Genomic DNA, 20,665 nt, shown 5'->3' on the forward strand with positions numbered 1-20,665 from the left:
ACATCTCAAAAGACAGGCCAAACAGCCAGCTAAAAATATTTGAAACCAGGCTTTTCTCTTGGAGATGTCTTCTTAGCCACTGTTTTAATCTATAGTACGTGATTTTTTTTTTTTTTTTTTGCCCGGCAGAGTTAGACAGTGAGAGAGAGAGAGAGACAGAGAGAGTTATGGACAGTGAGAGAGAGACAGAGAGAAAGGTCTTCCTTCCATTGGTTCACCCCCCTAATGGCCTCTAGGACCGGCAATGTGTTGATCCGAAGCAAGGAGCTGGGTACTTCCTCCTGGTCTCTCATGTGGGTGCAGGGACCCAAGCACTTGGGCCATCCTCCACTGCCTTCCCGGGCCACAGGAAAGAGCTAGACTGGAAGAGGGGCAACCGGTACTAGTACCCGGTGCCCCAAAAGGAACTAGAACCCGGGGTGCCGGCACCACAGGCGGAGGATTAGCCAAGTGAGCCACGGCGCTGGCCTAGTACATAATGTTTTAAATGATTTTTATTGCTGTTATTTACTGTCCACTGAAGGGATTGATGACTTTTTAAATTTCCCACGTTTGCATTTGAATTTGTTAAAGAGATGGCTGTCATAATTATTTTTACTTTAGTAAGATGTAGGCATTTTTCATAAACTTCTTTAAGTTAAAGAATCAAATTATAGTTATTATAAAGTATAAGAGTTATATAATAGACACAAGTATTCACTAGAGGGATTAAACATGATAAGCTGAGGCCAGTGCCATGGCTCACATGGCTAATCCTCTGCTTGCGGCGCAGGGTTCTGTCCCGGTTGCTCCTCTTACAGTCCAGCGCTCTGCTGTGGCCCTGGAGTGCAGTGGAGGATGGCCCAAGTGCTTGGGCCCTGCACCCGCATGGGAGACCAGGAGAAGCACCTGGCTCCTGGCTTCTGATGGGCGCAGCGTGCTGGCAGTAGCGACCATTTGGGTGGTGAACCAACAGAAGGAAGACCTTTCTCTCTATCTCTCTCACTGTCTAACTCTCCCTGTCAAAACACAAAACAAAATAAAACAAAAAAATATGATAAGCTGATCGGGGAATTATGACAGCTTTGCTTTTTTCAATTGTTGCACTTTTATTTCTTTTGTTACCTCATTAAGTCAGCTAGTGTCTTCCATATGGTGTTGAATAGAAAGGGAGCTTGCCAGAATTATTGTCTTATTTTGTTTTTAACAAAATACTTCAAATGTTTTACCATTAAGTTTGCCATAGGATTTGAAAAAATCAATTTTACCAGATTATGGATATTTCCTTCTATTACTAATGATCTAACTGCCTTGCCCCTTCCAGAAATAGGTGTTCAATTTTGTCATGTATTTTGTTTTTCTTAGCATTGGTAACATTAACATAATTTTTAATATAATATGTTAGTGTAGATAATTACATGAGAAACTTCTTTGTTGCTAAGTTTTCTTGGGTTCCTAGATGAAAACAATTTTCCCTAATGAATGTGTATGGGAATAGCTCTATTTTGGCCAGATAGTGATCTTGAATGTGTTCACAGAGGCCACATGTGTAGAAGTTTCGTGTAGCTTGTCTGTATCTTGGAAGAACTCTGAGAACATGGGAGGTTAGGAGGCTTGGGAGGTGCTGGCTCAAGGCTGTCTTTTGCTCACTTCCTGTTTCCATGTAATGGGACAGTTTTCTCAGGTTTTCTCGAGGTATCAAATTTCCTGCCAGAATAGAGCTGAAGAATATAAAGTGACTTAAGCTGAAGTCTAGAACAGAACACCTCAGAACTCATTTTGCACTCATAGTAGCCACTTGTTTTGGAGGTGTTGACTTGAGTATGTGTGCTAAGGACCATAGGGAGCTGGTACCTTTGGCTATTACTGCTTCCACTCTCATTGTAAGTGCACTTCCTGAAATGAAAAATGGCTCTGATTATTTTCACTGGTCATGGCAGTCAGGATTTGACTTTGACCTAGCCCTGAATCATGTGTTGAGAGAACCTTTGGAACATATCTGAGTGATCTAAATGTTCGAGATACCTTATGTAGTTAATAGTTCTAAAATAATTTTTTTTGCATTGGCTTTGTGTTAAATGTTATACCAATGTAATAAAACAGAGAGGTCTTATTTAATATAGGCTTGGAAATAGTTTGTATTAGATTTGAATTATCTGTTACTTGCCTACTAAGTGAACTCATTGGAAAAACTCTCTAGACCAAGAAGAATCCTATGATTAGTGAAGATTTCTAACTAGTTTATATATATATATATATATATATATATATATATATATATATATATATATATGTAAAATGCCTGTAAGTCTTCTCATCCTTATATTTTAGTCATTTTAATTAAATTTTCATCCCTGAGATAATGACCATTTAATAATGTGGCTTATAGGTAAAGGTGAGCTATTGTTTACTAAGACAGGAACATTAAAAAATCTGACATGATTTTGAGTTCATTAATTTCCATTTGTAATCCTGGAAATTTTTGTTTCTATCTTTTTATGCAATTGCATTGGATGCACACAAGTTCAAAATAATTAACACTGGTAACATCCTGATAAATTTTACCTTATAATTTTATAAAGAGGTTTATGCCTGTTAAAAACCATGCTTTAAAGTCCATTTTGCCCATGCTAATATAAGTCTCACTGAAACTGTTTTAATTAGTGTTTGCCAAGTGTAAATTTTTCTACCAGATTTTGGGGGTCATTTTTCATTAGGTGTGTCTTTTAAACAGTACATAGCTAAATGAAAAAAAGAAAATGAGATTCCACACAGTCCATGTGACAAATTTTGTCCATGTACTTTTATTATTATCACCATTTCTTTGGATATACTTGTATTTCTGTCACCTGTGATGCTAAGTCATATTTTATTCTTTTTCTAGCATACTTTCAGACCAGTCAAGGATTCTTTATTTTTCTCTTTCGATAGCCCCACCCGACACCTGTGAGTGAGCTGGCGTTATCCTCCAGGGCTTGATTTTGTTTGTTGAACATTAAATCATAAAAACACAAACATCAGGCAAGCTCATTCTCTGATCAGGATTAAATGAATTAGAATATAAGACCATCCGTGTAATTTTGTCTATGCACAAGCAGAAATGAAGTAAAATGAAACCAAAAAAACTGTAAACTACCTCTTCTCTTGGCTATTTAGAGTAACTAATGCTTCTTTACCAATTACTCCTTTAGCCTGGCTTTCATCTTTTCCTAGATGAGAGCCATTGAGATAGCAAATCATAGAATGTCTCCTAAAAGCATTTAATTTACAATGATGTCTGACTTTTTGGAATCCTCTCACAATAACTTAACATTAACTCAGATCCTGTAAGTTTTCCCTAACGTCCTAGTACTCAGAGACCCCACAGTTCTCCATGGGTCATTCTCCTTCATTGAATGACCAAGATACCCATATTTTTACCTATAGGTGTAATGCTGGTGGCCGTTGGCTGAAAGATACTGACAACCTAATATTCACATTGATTTGGGAAAAGTGGAATGCTAAGGTGCTTGTCTTAATAAATACACATGTAAGCCATAAATGTGCCTTTATTTCATTTGTGCCACGTGCAAAATCACTTTAAAATTGATTTACCCACAGAAATTGGTGGTTTCAATTTGCCTTTAAAACTCTCTGAGAGAAGTATGTTCAATAGTCCACTTGATAGTTCTCTCTGAACCTTAATCCTTTTCTGGTCACAGTGGCTCTTCCAAATGTTCTTGACAAATATGAGGGTACTTTAGAACGTTTGTGGGAAAGTGGAAGCAAAAGATAATTTTATTTTGTCACAAAAATTTTTTTGAAATCCATTGTTGTTTTCTCCCCCCATAATATGCACTTTCTGTGAATTCTTTGATGATCCCTCACACATTAATATCAATACCAGGTAACTCTATCCTGAAAGAGGTTATCTTTTGATGGTTTCCTGTTATCTTCGTAACAAGGTATAGATGTTCTTTCAGGCTAGAAAAGATGAAATTCTGGTTCTGACTTCCCGATGATATTTTCCCTATTCCTACCCCCAAAATATCATGAGACTCATAAACTTCAGTCACACTTGAGTATTTTGGTCTGAATTTTATTTGGAAGCATGGTCATGAGGGTAGTGGTAAGTTAAAGCTGGCAAAATTGGTGGGTGTTGTTATTGATGGGTGAAGAATGCCAACATGGGCAAAGGATAAAAATTCCAGTTTAAAGTATAGCAGAGAAAAGGCATACATTTGTACCATGTACAGGACCTAAAGCAAGATCCAAGCATGGGGGGCAGTCTCACTGGCCACCCATCTCCATTCAACCCCCAGATATCCTACCACAGGTTACATCTTGTGTGCTTTAACAATATTTCTTACATTTCAGGCAGAACACAAGGGAACATCTGTCTGTTTCTACATTCTCTTTAATCAAAGGGAAGAAATATCAGTTGAATAAATTGGGGTCGGTTTATGATTATTCTTCAGTTTGATGATTTCTAATTTTATACCCTTCTATTAGAACATTTTAGAAATTGGCATCAGTCAATTGCATCACATAATAAACACTTTTTGTTTACCTTCTTTGATTGTTATGAAATTACTGACTTTCATAGACTACTTTTAAGCAGCTTCTGAAATTGAGGTCCTTGTGAAAATATTCTTACTTTCTAGAAAGATTTCCTGTCTCCTCTTCCTTTTTTCCTGTTTAAAAAAAAAATTGCCAAAAAGCCTTGGATGATTCAAGTTCAAAATGCGAGTGCTAGGGTCTGCTTTATATTACATTACCTGGGTGCTTGCTCAGAGCAGGGTGACTCAGGCTACCAGTCACTAAATTTACAGAAGCAAAAAATTTCAGATTTATATTTGTAATTTGTAAATAGTTACTTTTCATGCTGTGACAGTTCATTATTTTTATTTGTTTGCTTTATTTTTTATCTTTCCACTAATAGGGGCAATACTCATGTATACAGAAGAGTACTCAAAATTTATGAAAAATAGAATTAATGATAAATTTATTTTGGTGCAGATAATTTGAAATCTATACATAATTTTTTAATAATATGTATTTTAATGAATTGTTAGACTCTTTGTATGCCTGGAGTTCAGAATTTTTTGTACCAAAATTTATCCTTTAGTTAAATCTTCATGAACTTTTTGAAGTAGTCTTGTACATTATTCTAAATTGTGTTTAATTACAGCATTGCATGACAAAAAGGTAAAAAAATGTCTTAGTTGTCCACTAAGAGCATCTGCTTTGCAAAATTTTTGTGATATTTAGATACAATATGTGTAAAACTGCACACCACAATGCTGTGGAATACCTCATAATTGCTAATAATTATGGCAGAAACAATTTGAGTAATAAAGCCCTCTGTTCACTTTGCATGATTTAGGGCTTTGCAAAGATGACAGTTAACCTGTGTAATTTTTAAAATCATAGTTTGATTAAGATATAATTATACTACACAATTCACTCATTTAAAATATAGTATACAATTTACATTTTATTACCCACAAAAAAATCCTTGTACCTGTTAATATTCATTCCTCATTTCCCTCTAACCACCTCAGCCCTCGGCAACCACTGACCTACTATGGGTTTCTATAGATTTCCCTATTCTGGATGTTTTAAATAAATGACTCCAACAATACGTGGTCTTTTATAACTAGTTTCTTTCACTTAGAATAATGTTGTTAATTACCAACCATACTGAAGCAAGTATCAGTATTTCATTCCTTTTTATAGTTGATTCATACTCTGTTATGTGGACATCACATATTTTTAGTCATTGTTGATAGACATTTGAGTTGTTTCTTTTAATACATTATGAATAATGTGTATATGGACATACATATGTAAATTTTTCTATGGAAATATGTTTTCATTTTTCTTAGACATATACCTAGGAGTAGAATTGCTGGGTCATATGCTAACTGTGTTTGAACCCTTTGGTTTTTTTTTTTTTTAAGATTTTACTTATTTATTTGAGAGATAGAGTTAAAGACAGTGAGAAGGAGAGACAGGGAGAAAGGTCTTCTGTCCGCTGGTTCATTTCCCAGGTGGCCGCAATGGCTGGAGCTGCACCTATCCGAAGCCAGGAGGCAGGGGCTTCCCGGTCTCCCATGTGGGTGCAGGGGCCCAAGGACTTGAGCCATCTTCCACTGCCTTCCCAGGCCACAGCAGAGATTGGAAGAGGAGCAGCAGGGACGAGAACCAGTGCCCATATGGGATGCTGGCGCCACAGGCAGAGGATTAACCTACTGTGCCACAGTGCCGGCCTCTGTTTGAACCCTTTGAGGAACTGCCAGAGTACATTTCAGAGTGGCTGTACCATTTTAATTCAGACTGAAGGACTTTACTATGATATAGTAATTTATTTTGTTGGATTTGGACACTGACATTTTCATTACTGATAATCTGGAAGGACTGACATGTGGTAGTTTTAAAGGCATAAAAATGAGTATAACTATAGCTTTTTAGTTTCCATCAGGCTTTCTGAGATATTCTGTCTGAGGTCTGTTTGACTTTTGGTTCCTTCCTTGCATTTACTGGATGAATAGGTAGAAGAAATGACTAGACAAAACCTGGAGAGATTAACTGGTGAACAGAAGCTCTAGGATATGAAGTTACTTGTGGAAGAAATGACAGATCAATGATACGGGAATGGTAAGGGTTAAAGTATTGAGGGAATACAAAAAGAGACTGTGTTGGATCCAAGATAAATTGACTCCCCAAACTCTTCTAGATGTTGAAATATAAAATCTGGTTTTTTTTTTTTTTTTTTTTTTACATTTTTAGAGATTTATTTAATTATTTGAAGGACAGAGAGAGAGGCAGAGAAAAGAGAGCGGGCGTAGCCATCTTAATATCGGACAACATAAACTTTACCACAAAAACTGTTAGGAGAGACAAAGAGGGGCACTATATAATGATTAAGGGATCCATTCAACAGGAAGATATAACGATTATCAATGTATATGCACCTAATTACAGGGCACCAGCTTATTTAAAAGACTTGTTAAGGGACTTAAAGGGAGACTTAGACCCCAACACAATAGTACTGGGGGACTTCAACACTCCACTCTCAGAGATAGACAGATCAACAGAACAGAAGATCAACAAGGAGACAGTAGATTTAAATGACACTATAGCCCAAATGGATCTAACAGATATCTACAGAACATTTCATCCTACATCTAAGGACTTTACATTCTTCTCAGCAGTACATGGAACCCTCTCTAGGATTGACCACATACTAGGCCATAAAGCAAGTCTCAGCAAATTCAAAAGAATTAGAATCATACCATGCAGCTTCTCAGACCACAAAGGAATGAAATTGGAAATTGGCAACTCAGGAATCCCTAGAGCACGTGCAAACACATGGAGATTGAACAACATGCTCCTGAATGAACAATGGGTCATAAAAGAAATTAAAAGAGAAATCAAAAATTTTCTGGAAGTAAATGAGGATAACAGCACAACATACCAAAACCTATGGGATACAACAAAAGCAGTGTTAAGAGGAAAGTTTATATCAATAGGTGCGTACATCAAGAAATTGGAAAGGCACCAAATAGATGAGCTTTCAAGTCATCTCAAGGATCTAGAAAATCTGCAGCAAACCAAACCCAAACCCAGTAGGAAAAGAGAAATAATTAAAATCAGAGAAGAAATCAACAGGATTGAATCCAAAAAAACATTACAAAAAATCAGCCAAACGAGGAGCTGGTTTTTTGAAAAAATAAACAAAATTGACACCCCATTGGCCCAACTAACTAAAAAAAGAAAAGACCCAAATTAATAGGATCAGAGATGAAATGGGAAACGTAACAACAGACGCCGCAGAAATAAAAAGAATCATCAGAAATTACTACAAGGACTTGTATGCCAGCAAACAGGGAAATCTATCAGAAATGGACAGATTCTTGGACACATACAACCTCCCTAAATTGAGCCAGGAAGACATAGAAAACCTAAACAGACCAATAACTGACACAGAAATTGATACAGTAATAAAGGCCCTCCCAACAAAGAAAAGCCCAGGGCCAGATGGATTCACTGCTGAGTTCTACCAGACATTTAGAGAAGAACTAACTCCAATTCTTCTCAAACTATTCAGAGCAATCGAAAAAGAGGGAATCCTCCCAAATTCTTTCTATGAAGCCACCATCACCTTAATTCCTAAGCCAGAAAGAGATGCAACATTGAAAGAGAATTACAGACCAATATCCCTGATGAACATAGATGCAAAAATCCTCAATAAAATCTGTTTTTTTTTTACATTTTTAGAGATTTATTTAATTATTTGAAGGACAGAGAGAGAGGCAGAGAAAAGGAGAGAGGTTTTTTTTCAGTTTTTAAACAGTTTTTTTTCTTGCCTAGAAAACTTGTTTTAAGGTAAACTTCATGCATTTCATATATACAAATATAGCATAATGATTCTTCCCAGCCACCCCTCCCTCCCCACTGGCCTACACTCCCCATTATTCTTTCTCTTCCCTCTCCTATTGGTATTCTTATTTTTTTATAAAGATCTATTTTGAATTAAATTGATACATGTAAGATTAATCCTACACCAAGTGAAGTGTTAACAAATGGTATAAACAATAAACAAACAAACAAGAAACCCATTCCTCAATAGTCAAGACAAGGGCTATTCAAAATCATTGCATTTCAAAGTGTCAGTTTCACTTCTATAGATTACCATCAAAGGTACTCTATTAGTTACCACTGAGAACATATGGTATTTTCTTTTTGGAACTGGCTTATTTCATTAAGTATAATGTTTCCAGTTGCATCCATTTGGTTGCAAATGACAGGATTTCTTTCTTTCTTTTTTTCTTTTTTTTTTTTTTTTTTTTGCTGCTGTGTAGTATTCCATGGAGGTACATATACTATATCTTTATCCAGTCTTCAGTTGATGGACATCTGGGTTAATTCCATATCTTAGCTACTGTGAACTGAGCTGCAATAAACATGGGGAAACAGATAACTCTTTCATATTCTGATTTCATTTACTTTGCGTAAATTCCCAGGAGTGGGATGGCTTGGTCATATGGTAGGTCTATATTCAAATTTCTGAGGTATCTCCATATTGTCTACCACAGTGGCTGTACAAGTTTACGTTCCCACCAACAATGGATGAGGGTACCTGTTTCCCTACATCCTTGCCAGCATTTGTTTGTTGATTTCTGTAAGAAAGCCATTCTAACTGTGGTAAGGTGAAACTTCACTGTGGTTTTGATTGACATTTAACTGATGGCTAGTGTTCCTGAGCATTTTTTCAAGCGTCTGTTGGCCATTTGAAATTCCTCTTTTGAAAAATGCCTGTTTAAGTCCTTTGCTCATTTCTTAACTGGATTGTTTGTTTTATTGTTGAATTTCTTGAACTCTTTATAGATTCTGGATATTAACCCTTTACCAGTAGCTCAGTTTGCAAATAACTTCTCCCATTCCATCGATTGCCCCTTCACTTTGCTGGGTGTTTTTTTCTTTTTTCTTTCTTCCTTCCTTCCTTCCTTCCTTCCTTCCTTCCTTCCTTCCTTCCTTCCTTCCTTCCTTCCTTTCTTTCTTTCTTTCTTTCTTTCTTTCTTTCTTTCTTTCTTTCTTTCTTTCTTTCTTTCTTTCTTTCTTTCTTTCTTTCTTTCTTTTTTCCAGCATGGAAGCTTCTCAGCTTTAAATAATCCCATTTGTGAATTTTGGCTTTGGTCGCCTGTGCTTCTGGTGTCTTTTACAAGATGTCTTTGCCTATGCTATTGTCTTTCAAGGTTTCCTAATAATTTGATGTATTGGTCATTGATTTAGATCTTCAAGCCATTTTGAGCAGATATTTATATAATGTGTAATATGGGGGTCTTGCTTCATACTTTCTCATGTGGAGATCTAGGATCTAGTTTTCCCGGCACCATTTGTTGAAGAGAGTATCTGAGTATCCTTGCTACAGGGATTGATTTTAGCTCCTTTGTCAAAGATAAGTTGGTTGCAGATGTGTGGATTGATTTCTGGAGTTTCTATTCTGTTCCATTAATTAATTTACCCTTCTGGTTTTTTTGTTTTTGTTTTTTTGTTTATTTGTTTTGCCAGTACAGGCTGTTGTGATTTTAACTGCCCTGTAATATGTCTTAAAATCTGCCTGTGGCTTTGTTTTTGTGGCATAAGATTGCTTTAGCTATTTGGGTTTTCCTGTGTTTCCATAACAATTTGAGCATCTTTTTCACTAGATCTGAGAAGAATGTCATTGGTATTTTGATTGGAATTTCATTGAATCTCTAAATTGCTTTTGGTAGTATGGACATGGTGATAATATTGGTTCTTCCAATCCATGAACATGGAATATTTTTACTTTTTTAAAGATTTATTTATTTAATTGAAAGTCAGAGTTATACAAAGAGAGAAGAGGCAGAGAGAGGGAGAGAGAAACGTCTTCTATCTGCTTGTTCACTTCCCAGTTGGCCGCAATTGCCGGAGCTGTGCCGATCTAAAGCCAGGAGCCTGGAGCTTCCTCCAGGTCTCCCACGCGGTACAGGGGCACAAAAACTTGGTACATCTTCTACTGCCTTCCCAGGCCATAGCAGAGAGGTAGATTAAAAAATGGAGCAGCCAAGACTAGAACCGGTACCTATATGGGATGCCAGCATTGCAGGTGGCAGCTTTACCTGCTATTCCACAGTGCTGGCCCCTACATATTTTTTGTGTCTTTTTTTTCTTTCTTAGTGTTTTGTAATTCTCATCATCAAGATTTTCATGTCCTTGGATAAATTTATCCAAAGGTATCTGATTTTTTAAATAGCTATTATAAATGGGATTGATCTTAAAAGTTCTATCTCAGACATGACATTGTCTGTGTATGCAAAGGCTATTGATTTTTTGTGTTAATTTTGTATCCTACTACTTTACCAAATTCTTTTATGAGTTGTATTAGTCTCTTAGTGAAGTCTTTTGGATCCTGTATATATAGAATCATGTCTTCTGCATGTAGGGATAGTTTGACTTCTTTCTCCCCAATTTGTATCCTTTTGATTTGTTTTTCTTGCCTAATGGCTCTGACTAAAACTTCCAAGACAGTATTGCTAGCAATGGTGTGAGTGGGCATCCTTGTCTTGTTCTAGATCTTAGTGAGAAGGCTTTAACTTTCAATTCAGTAAGATGATGGCTATGGGTTTGTCATAAATTGGCTTGACTGTGTTGAAGAATGTTCCTTCTATGTCAATCTGCTTAAGGTTTTTATCATGAAAGGATGTTGTGTTTTTTTAAGCTTTATTTATTTATTTGAAAGTCAGAGTTATACAGAGAGAGGAGAGGCAGAGAGAGAGAAACAGAGAGGTCTTTCATCCAATGGTTCACTCCCCAATTGGCCACAATGGCTGGAGCTGCGCCAATCTGAAGCCAGGAGCCAGGAGTTTCTTCCAGGTCTCCCATGCAGGTGCAGGGACTTGTGCCATCCTCTACTGCTTTCCCAAGCAATAGCAGAGAGCTGATTCAGAAGTGGAGCAGCTGGGTCTCGAACCAGTGCCCATATGGGATGCTGGCACTTCAGGCCAGGGTGTTAACCCGCTGTGCCACAGTGCTGGTCCTAAGGATGTTGGTCTTATCAAATGCTTTGTCTTCATCTATTGAAATAATCATATGGTTGTTGTCCTTCAGTTTCTTAATGTGTTGTATCACATTTTTTGATTTGTGCATGTTGAACCATCCCTGCATGCCAGGAATAAATCCCACCTGGTGCAGATGAATGATCTTTTGGATGTGTTCTTGGATTCGATTGGACAGTATTTTGTTGAGGAATTTTGTGACTATGTTCATCAGGAATATTAGCCTATAGTTTCCTTTCTCTTGTATCTTTTTCTGATTTAGGAATTAAGGTGATACAGGCTTCTTAGAAGGAGTTTGTGAGGATTCCCTCCCTTTCAATTGTTTTGAATAGCTTGAGAAGAATTGGAATTTGTTCTTTAAATATCCTTTAGACTTCAGCAGTGAAGCCATCCAGTCCTGGGCTTTTCTATGTTGGGAGAGTCTTTCCTACTGATTCAATTTCTGTCTTAGTTATTAGTCTGTTTAGGTTTCCTGTGTTTTCATGGCTCAGTTTTGGTAGATTTTATGTGTCCAGGAATCTATCCATTTCTTCTAGGTTTCCCAATTTGTTGGCATACAGCTTTTTGTAGTAATTTCTGATGATTTTTTTTTCGTATGGTGTCTGTTGTTGTTACATTTCCTTTTTCATCTCTGATTCTATTAATTTGGGTCTTCTCCCTGTTTTTTTTTTTTTTTTTGTTAGTTGAGCCAATGGTGTATCCATTTTGTTCATTTTTTCAAAACAGAATCTCCTTTCACTGATATTTTGTATTTTTTTCTGTTTCTATTGTGTTTATTTCTTTTCTAATTTTTGACTATTTCTTCTAATTTTGGGTTTGGTTTTTGTTGTTTTTCTAGCTCCTTGAGATGCATGACAGTTTATTATTAGGTGCTTTTCCAATTTTTTGATGTAGGTACCAATTGCTATAAACTTTTCTATTAACACTGGTTTTGTTGTATCCTATGTTTTAATATTTTTTTTTATCTTCATTGATTTCCAGAAAGCTTTTGATCTCTCTTTTGATATCTTCTATGACCCACTGTTCATTTAGGAGCATGTTGTTTAGTCTCCATGTATTGGTGTATGTTCAAGAGATTCTTAGTAGTTGGATTTCAGCTTCATTCCACTGTGGTTAGAAAAGATGCATGATTTGATTTTGATGTTTTTGAATTTGCTGAGATGGGCTTTATGGCCTAGCATGTGATATATCCTAGAGAAAGTCCCATGCACTGGTGAGAAGAGTGTATATTCTGCAACTGTAGGATGAAAAGTTCAGTAGCTATCTGTTAGTTCCATTTGGTCTACATTGTTAATTAACCCTTTTGTTTCTTTGCTGATTTTCTGCCTGGTTGATCTGTCCATTGCTGAAAGTGTTGAAGTCCCCCATTACTATTTATTGGGGTCTGTGTCTCCCTTTAGATTGATTAACATTTATTTTAAATACCCAGGTGTCCTTAATTGGGTGCACATACATTTATTATAGTCACATCTTCCTGTTGAATTGATCCCTAAATCATTACATAGCGCCCTTCTTTGTCTCTTTTAACAGATTTTATGTTAATGTCTATATTGTCTGATATTAGGATGGTAACACCTGCCCTTTTTTGCTTTCCTTTAGTATAGAATACCTTTCTATCCTTTCACTTTCAGTCTGTGTGTATCTCTGTTGGTGAGATGTGTATCTTTTAGGCAGAAAATAGATGGGTCTTGTTTTTCACTTTTTACCCAGTATGTATCTTTTTTTAAATTTTATTATTATTATTATTACTTATTTATTTATTTGACAGGTAGAGTTACAGACAGTGAGAGAGACAGAGAGAAAGGTCTTCCTTCTGTTGGTTCACTCCCCAAATGGCTGCCACAGCCGGTGCTGCACTGATCCAAAGCCAAGAGCTAGGTGCTTCTTTCTGGTCTCCCATGCGGGTACGGGGGCCCAAGCACTTGGGCCATCCTCCACTGCCCTCCCAGGCCACAGCAGAGAGCTAGACTGGAAGAGGAGCAGCTGGGACTAGAACTGGTGCCCATAAGGGATGCTGGTGCTACATGCAGAGGATTAGCCAAGTTTGCCATGGCACTGCTCCCCCCGCCCCAGTCTGTATCTTTTAACTGGAGAGTTGAGGCCTTTTACATTCAAGGTTGATATTGATAAGTAATGACTTGGCCCTGCCATTTTTCCATAAGTATTCCTATTGTTTACTTTGGACTTCCTTTGTTATGGAAGGTCTTTATTTCACCTTATTCATAAATGAGAGCTTTTCAGTGTACAGTCCATTCTGGGTTGACAGTTTTTTTTTTTTTTCCTCTTAATACTTGGACTACATCTTGCTATTCTCACCTAGCATATAGGGTGTCTCATGAGAAGTCAGCTATGAATCTAGTAGGAGATCCTCTATAAGTAATCTGGTGTTTCTTTTGTGCACATTTGAGAATATTTTCTATGTTCTGTGGAAAGTCTAACTACAATGTGTCATGGAAGATCTTTTCTGGTTATGTTTATTAGGAGTTCTATGTGCTTCGGGTACTGGGATGTCCTTTTTTTGTCCAAATTAGTGAAGCTTTATGTAATTATTTCACTAAAATGGCCATTTACTCCATTCTCTCTACACCTTCAGGAATTTCTTTTTTTTTTTTTTTTGTTATGGTTTTGTTTTGACAGGCAGAGTGGACAGTGAGAGAGAGAGACAGAGAGAAAGGTCTTCCTTTGCCGTTGGTTCACCCTCCAATGGCTGCCATGGTTGGCGCGCTGCGGCTGGCGCACTGCGCTGATCCGATGGCAGGAGCCAGGTGCTTCTCCTGGTCTCCCATGGGGTGCAGAGCCCAAGCACTTGGGCCATCCTCTACTGCACTCCCTGGCCACAGCAGAGAGCTGTCCTGGAAGAGGGGCAACTGGGACAGAATCCGGTGCCCCAACTGGGACTAGAACCCGGTGTGCCGGTGCCGCAAGGCGGAGGATTAGCCTAGTGAGCCGCGGCGCCAGCCACCTTCAGGAATTTCTAAGACCCAATGCTGATTCATTTGATAGTATTCCAAAAATTTCCAACACTGTTTTTAATTTTTCTAATTTCTCCTTTTTATTGGTCTGTCTATAATATTTCCAGGGATTTGTTTTCTAACATGGATATTCTTTCTTCTGCCTAACTGAGTCTGTTGTTAAGGCTTTCCACTGCATTTTTATTTGACCCATTAAATTCTTCATTTCTAATATTTCCTTTAATTTTCTCTTTAAAATCTCAATTTCATGGGAAAAATTTTCATTCATGTCATGTGTGGAGTTCTTTAATTTGTGAATTTGCTTCTGATTGCTTATGAGTAATCCTATAATTAATTTTTGCAATTCCTTTTTTGGCATTTCTTCAATCTCTTCATTTTCACGTTTTAGTATTGAAATGTTATTGTGTCCTTTTGAGGGTGTCAGCTTATTCTTGTTTCCTGAGTTTCTGCCTTTATTTTTAAGCACTTCTTGAGGTACTTTTTCTTTCCTCCTCTGATGGCTTTTATCTTTGGACTATGGCTCTGTGACTTAGTATCATCAGAAACCCCACAGGGTAGGAGAAAATAACAAGATATGGTCCAAGTCTTAAGAGAAAACAACTGTCCACCCAGAATTCTATACCCTGTTATGCTCTCATTTATGAATGAAGGTGAAAGTGTCTTTCAGGGAATACTTAGGGGCATGTGCTAGGTGTGACCAGGAGTTCTGTTCTGTGCTCCTGGGTGAGGGGAGTATCCAGGTAACACCCACATTGGCCGTGGTAAATCTTTTTTTTTTTTTTTTTTTTTATCAGAGGGGTGGGTTTGATCATCTACATTGGCATAATCTCACCCTCAACTCCTGTCTTCCAGGTTATCAATGTCTGGGCGCTAGCCCTACCGGGTGCAATATTCATCTGCACTGCCACAAGAACCACTTGTAGTGTTGTGAAAGTACTTTGCAGAATGTAGAGGACTGCACAATAGTGGACCATTAAAGACAAAACTCATTGTGGCTTTGATTTACCTGAATCTGACAGCCAATCTGTCACTGATGTTGAGCAGTTTTCATGTGCTGATGACCATTTATATTTCTTTCGAGAAATATTTCTTCAGATAATTTTATCATCTCTTTGAATTGTTTATAATTGTCAAATGTTTAAGGGGCTGGCGCTGTGGTGCAGTGGGTTAACTGCCTGGCCTGAGGCGCTGGCATCCCATGTGGGTACCAGTTTTGGTCCCGGCTGCTTCAATTCTGATCAAGCTCTCTGCTATGGCCTGGGAAAGCAGGAGATGGCCCAAGTCCTTGGGCCCCTGCACCCATGTGGGAGACCTGGAAGAAGCTCCTGGCTCCTGGCTTCTGGCTACAGATCAGCGCAGCTCCGGCCATTGTGGCCAATTGGGGAGTGAACCATTGGATGGAAGACCTCTCTCTCTTTCTCTTCTCTCTGCCTCTCCTCTCTCTGTGTAACTCTGACTTTCAAATAAATATATAAATCTTTCAAAAAAAATTAGAGGGATATGGATCTGAAGAAATTGATTCAAATACAAAAGTGATACCTATATGCACATGTTCATTGCAGAACTATTCACAGTAGCGAAGTTAGAGAATCAACTTTGTTGCCCACGGATAGCTGAATAGATAAGGACAATGCAGTATAATACAAACTGGGATATTAGTCACAATAAATGAAAACTTGACATTTGCAGCAAAATGGGTAGAACTGGAGATCTTTATGCTAAATGAAATATGCCAGATGCAGAAGTTCAAGTGCTACGTGTTTTTTCTCATATATGGAAATTTAAAATAACAAAGTCTGTCTGAACTTGGAATAGTGATTAGAAAAGGCTGGAAAGAATGGGAAGTAGAGAAAGGAATATTGGATATTGGGGTACCAAAACACAGATATAAGTAACAAAAGTAACAAGTTCTAGTGTTTCACAGCATTGTGAGATGATTATAGTTTGCAATGGGTTCTATACTATATGAAAACTGGAAGAGAGGAGCTGGTAGGCTGTAAACACAAGAAGAAATGAGATGGGAATGCTAGTTGCCTGGCTTGACCAGTTTATGCTGTGTATATGTGTTGAAAGATTGCACTGTATTCCACAAAAATGTAAGTATTGTATGTTAATCAAAAGTTTAAAATGTTATAAAGTTATTTTGAAATGTTACACATTTCTTTCACTACATTTTTAAAATCTGAGTGCCAGAGAGAGAGAGAGAGAGAGAGAGAGAGAGAGAGGAGAGAAGAAGAGGGAGGAGGGGAGTAGGTGGGAGGAGATGGAGGAGAAGAGAGGAGAGTGGAGGGGAGGAGAGGAGAGAAGAGAGAACTCTCATCCATTTCCAAGGGGCCCACAATAGCCAGGATTGGGCTGAGCCAAGGCTGAGAGATGATAGGAACTCAATCCAGCTCTCCCATGTTGGTGACAGGAAACCAACTACTTGAGCCATCACTGCTGCTTCCCAAGGTGTGCATTAGCAGGAAATTGGAATTGGGGGCTGGAGTCAGGACTTGAACCCAGCTGCTCCAGTATGGGATACAGGCATTTTAGCTGGTTCTTAATTGCTAGGCCAAATGCTTGTTCCTTTGTATATTTTTTAAACATTTAGAACAGTTCAAAAAAATAAGGTGAAGAAAACAACTTAGTATTTCTATGGATTTCTGTACATCCTTTGAGAAGTTACCATAGTAAAGCATCTTTTTATTTGAATCATAGGAACATAGCTCAAAATATATTTTAATTACTCATTTTGTCAGTTTAATGAGCCACTATAGAAAAGAAATATTAATAATTTAAAGAAATAGCACATTTTGAATGGAAATGGGATTATCTTTCACTGGATAGGTCATTTGATTATTAAAAATCAAAGCCAGCATAAAAAAGATGCAGTTTTGCCACCGTTTTTGCTATTCAAAGCAAAAGGAGTTGGAAATGTCAAATGCAGTTCTAAAAGAGATCTTCCTAATAAGATATGACTAGGAGCAATCACAGCACCATTAGAATAAATGTATAACCTCTTTTGTGGTGATTGCCTTAAAGGATACTCTGTGTTCCTGTGTCTAAGCATTGATATGCTTATTCAAGAAGAGTCACACTTGGCAAATTCAGGCCAGGTTGCAGTGTATGGAAGATAGAGGTTGTGTAAGAAGGGAAGGAAGTTCCAGTTGGGATAGGCTGTAGAGGAAGTTAAGAGTGACTACTGGGGACTTAATGACTAAGGGAAAAAAAAAAGTGGTATAGGTGTCAGTTGGGAATGAAATCTGAGAGACAGGTGCTAAAGAGGGCAAGTCAATGGTCTTATAAACCACGATTTTTAAATTAATAAAAGGAAATCTAAATAAGTCCAGGAGTGGTTAATATAAGAACCCACTTTTTTTTTTTTTTTTTTGACAGGCAGATTTAGACAGTGAGAGAGAGAGAGAGACAAAGAGAAAGGTCTTCCTTCTGTTGGTTCACCCCTAAGTGGCCAGTGTGCTGCGCCGATCCGAAGCCAGGATCCAGGTGCTTCCTCCTGGTCTCCCATGCGGGTGCAGGGCCCAAGCACTTGGGCCATCCTCCACTGCCCTCCTGGGCCACAGCAGAGAGCTGGACTGGAAGAGGAGCAACTGGGCCAGAATCTGGCGCCCCACAGGGACTAGAACACGGAGTGCCAGCACTGCAGGCAGAGGATTAGGCTAGTGAGCCATGGCACCGGCCTAGAAACCACCTTTGGTACAGATATATTATCCCAGATGTGGGTCAGAAGCAATAGACTCAGTTTCTTCCTCTGCTGCCCATCAGTGGCATGATTTTGGGAAAGTCACTTGGCTTCACCTGTGCTCACTACTATTTTGTACATATATCTAGTAAAGCCCCTATTACATTCCATCACTGTAAGCATTTGTGCATCTTTCCTCCTTATTTCAGTGTTTCAAGAAAGCTTTCTTAACTGATTCATCTTTGCATTTCTGAGTGCTTGGGAAAAATCCTGATGCAAAACAGGTGATTAATCACAGTTGAAATAAGTTGTAGTGTTGTGAAAATGCTTCACAAAATGTAGAGGACTGCACACTAGTACCATTAAAGACCGTGAGGACTGAGCTGTGATTAAAAAAATGAAACATTCTATACACAACAATTAATTTTATATTTTAGTGCTCGGTTCAAGTGCAAAAGGACTGAGATGTTAGAATGTCTCTGTTTTGTTATAGGTAGGGGATAACATTAATTCTAAACAAAATGAATGGCTTCATCTTGATTGAAGTATGTAGGAATAGTCCTTGCATGTTGCAGGTTTGGCAACTTATCACTTGCCTAGTAGTAGAAGCTTGATATGAAAGGGCCAGGTTTGATACCTGGTTCTTCCTGTTTTTCTGTTTCTTAGTGCTGTTATCTTTAATGGAGTTGTGGTGGTATTTTCCCATTTTGAAGTCAATTTCAACCACTACTCCACATAAAAGGATATCTTTTGCCATACCTAGCTTGGCACCTGATTCCCATCAGGAACTTGGTGTTTCGTGTTTATCAGGTATCCCATGGTGCAGTTATCTGTCTATAGGCAGAGATAAGATCCACCACTCCTTGAGCTGGCCTGGAGACTTGCAGATGGGGAAACCTCTTGGAGCTCTATGAAATACTTCTTGATTTTATGAAGCTTGAGGGTGGCAGCTTTGACCTATTCGTAGGTCTTCTATGTACAGACTACAAGCTTCCATTGGGATGAGTCTACTGGAGATGAGAATGGAAAACAATACAATCAGAAACAATTTTTATGACCCTCAAGCTCTTGAACCTAATTGGCAGCCAATCACTAAGAATTGTGAGCTACATTCACTCAATGTTGCATCAGGTTGTGCTGTCTTACTTGATAAGCCCCTCCCAATTTATTTTCTTCTGTTTTATCCTTGAAAGGAAATTGTTCCCAGGGATGACTCCAGTTGATTATCCAGAGGTGTCAAGCATGATTAATACCCTACCTTACATCATACATCATCTTTTTTTTTCCCCTTTGGGACCTCGAGAGCAATGTCCTTTTTTGCTCCTTACTGCCACAACAAATAAGTTCCCCTGTACTGTATTTACGGAAAGACATATTTCCTGATGTCCGTGCCCTGCACAGGTTAGCAGATTGGATGGCAGTAGTTAGGGTTGTCATAAATCCAGTGCTGGCTTGATGTGTCTGACTGCCAGGGGTCAGGCTCATGGAACTGCCATAAATGGCTGTGCAGGAAATGACAACCAGAAATAGTACAGTCCTCCTCCTTGACTCACCCTATCCAACCAAAGAGCCCAACAACAGAAAATTCAGAAAGTCTGGACATCCCTGTCTGAGCTGAGAGCTGTCGTCATTTCCCCTGTGTAGTAACTTCAAAGCCTCATGCTAGGGAGTGGAGGAGCATATATCTGGGTCAACCATCAGAAGAACTTAACCTCAAGAACTGCCTCTACCTCTTTCAGGCTTACATGAAGTAAAACAAGGAAACTCTTCAAGCTGCTGTTTTTTTGTTTGTTTGTTTGTTTGTTTGTTTTTTTTCTACCACAAATAGGGGTTAATAATCCTTTGCTTGCCATTTGTGAGAAAGACTGAATTCTCTATTAGACGCGGAGTGCTTTGTAATGTGCCAAACGCTATGGAAGTAAGTGGGGTTAGTGTCTTCTGCTACGTGCTGGACACTTATGTACTGCTTCCTTCTTGGTCTGGATTTCAAAATGTGCATGTAGGTCCACACAGCTGCTTCCGTTGTCCTCCTTTCTGGTCTAACTTTGCTCAGATGCTTTTCCTTGACCTCCAGTTTTGGCATGATCCCTGGCTCTTGACTGACAACTTCCCACAGCTGTGTTGGGCTTCCTCGTATGTCCTGAGCCCTATCTGCTATGTTCTTGCCAAATCAAGGGTTCACTTGCAGCCTTGATTCTTGCCTTTTGTCTGCTTAGTTCCACTTGATGAAATGTTTCAAGAACCTTGTCAGGTAGATTTAAATGGGGTTTTATAATATACTTACTCTTTGATCTAAGTGGAATTAAAAAAAAAAGTTTATTTAATAGGCAGAGAGGCAGGAAGAAGGATGGAGTGACAGCAGAGAGCCTATCTGCTGGTTCACTCTTTAAATGCTCATTTCCAATAGCTGGGGCTAGGTATGGCCAAAATTTGAACATGATCCAGGTTTTCAGGTGTGGGTTGCAGGG

General features: G+C 38.3%; 1 pseudogene; it reads right to left on the reverse strand.

The window, feature by feature from the left end:
- The window catches only part of LOC133771049 (UBX domain-containing protein 6-like), a 52,943-nt pseudogene extending 33,989 nt beyond the window's left edge, over positions 1–18,954 (reverse strand).
- Between the last annotated feature and the right edge of the window lie 1,711 nt (positions 18,955–20,665).

The sequence above is a fragment of the Lepus europaeus genome, chromosome 12 (genome assembly GCF_033115175.1).
Source record: "Lepus europaeus isolate LE1 chromosome 12, mLepTim1.pri, whole genome shotgun sequence".
Lineage (NCBI taxonomy): Eukaryota > Metazoa > Chordata > Mammalia > Lagomorpha > Leporidae > Lepus > Lepus europaeus.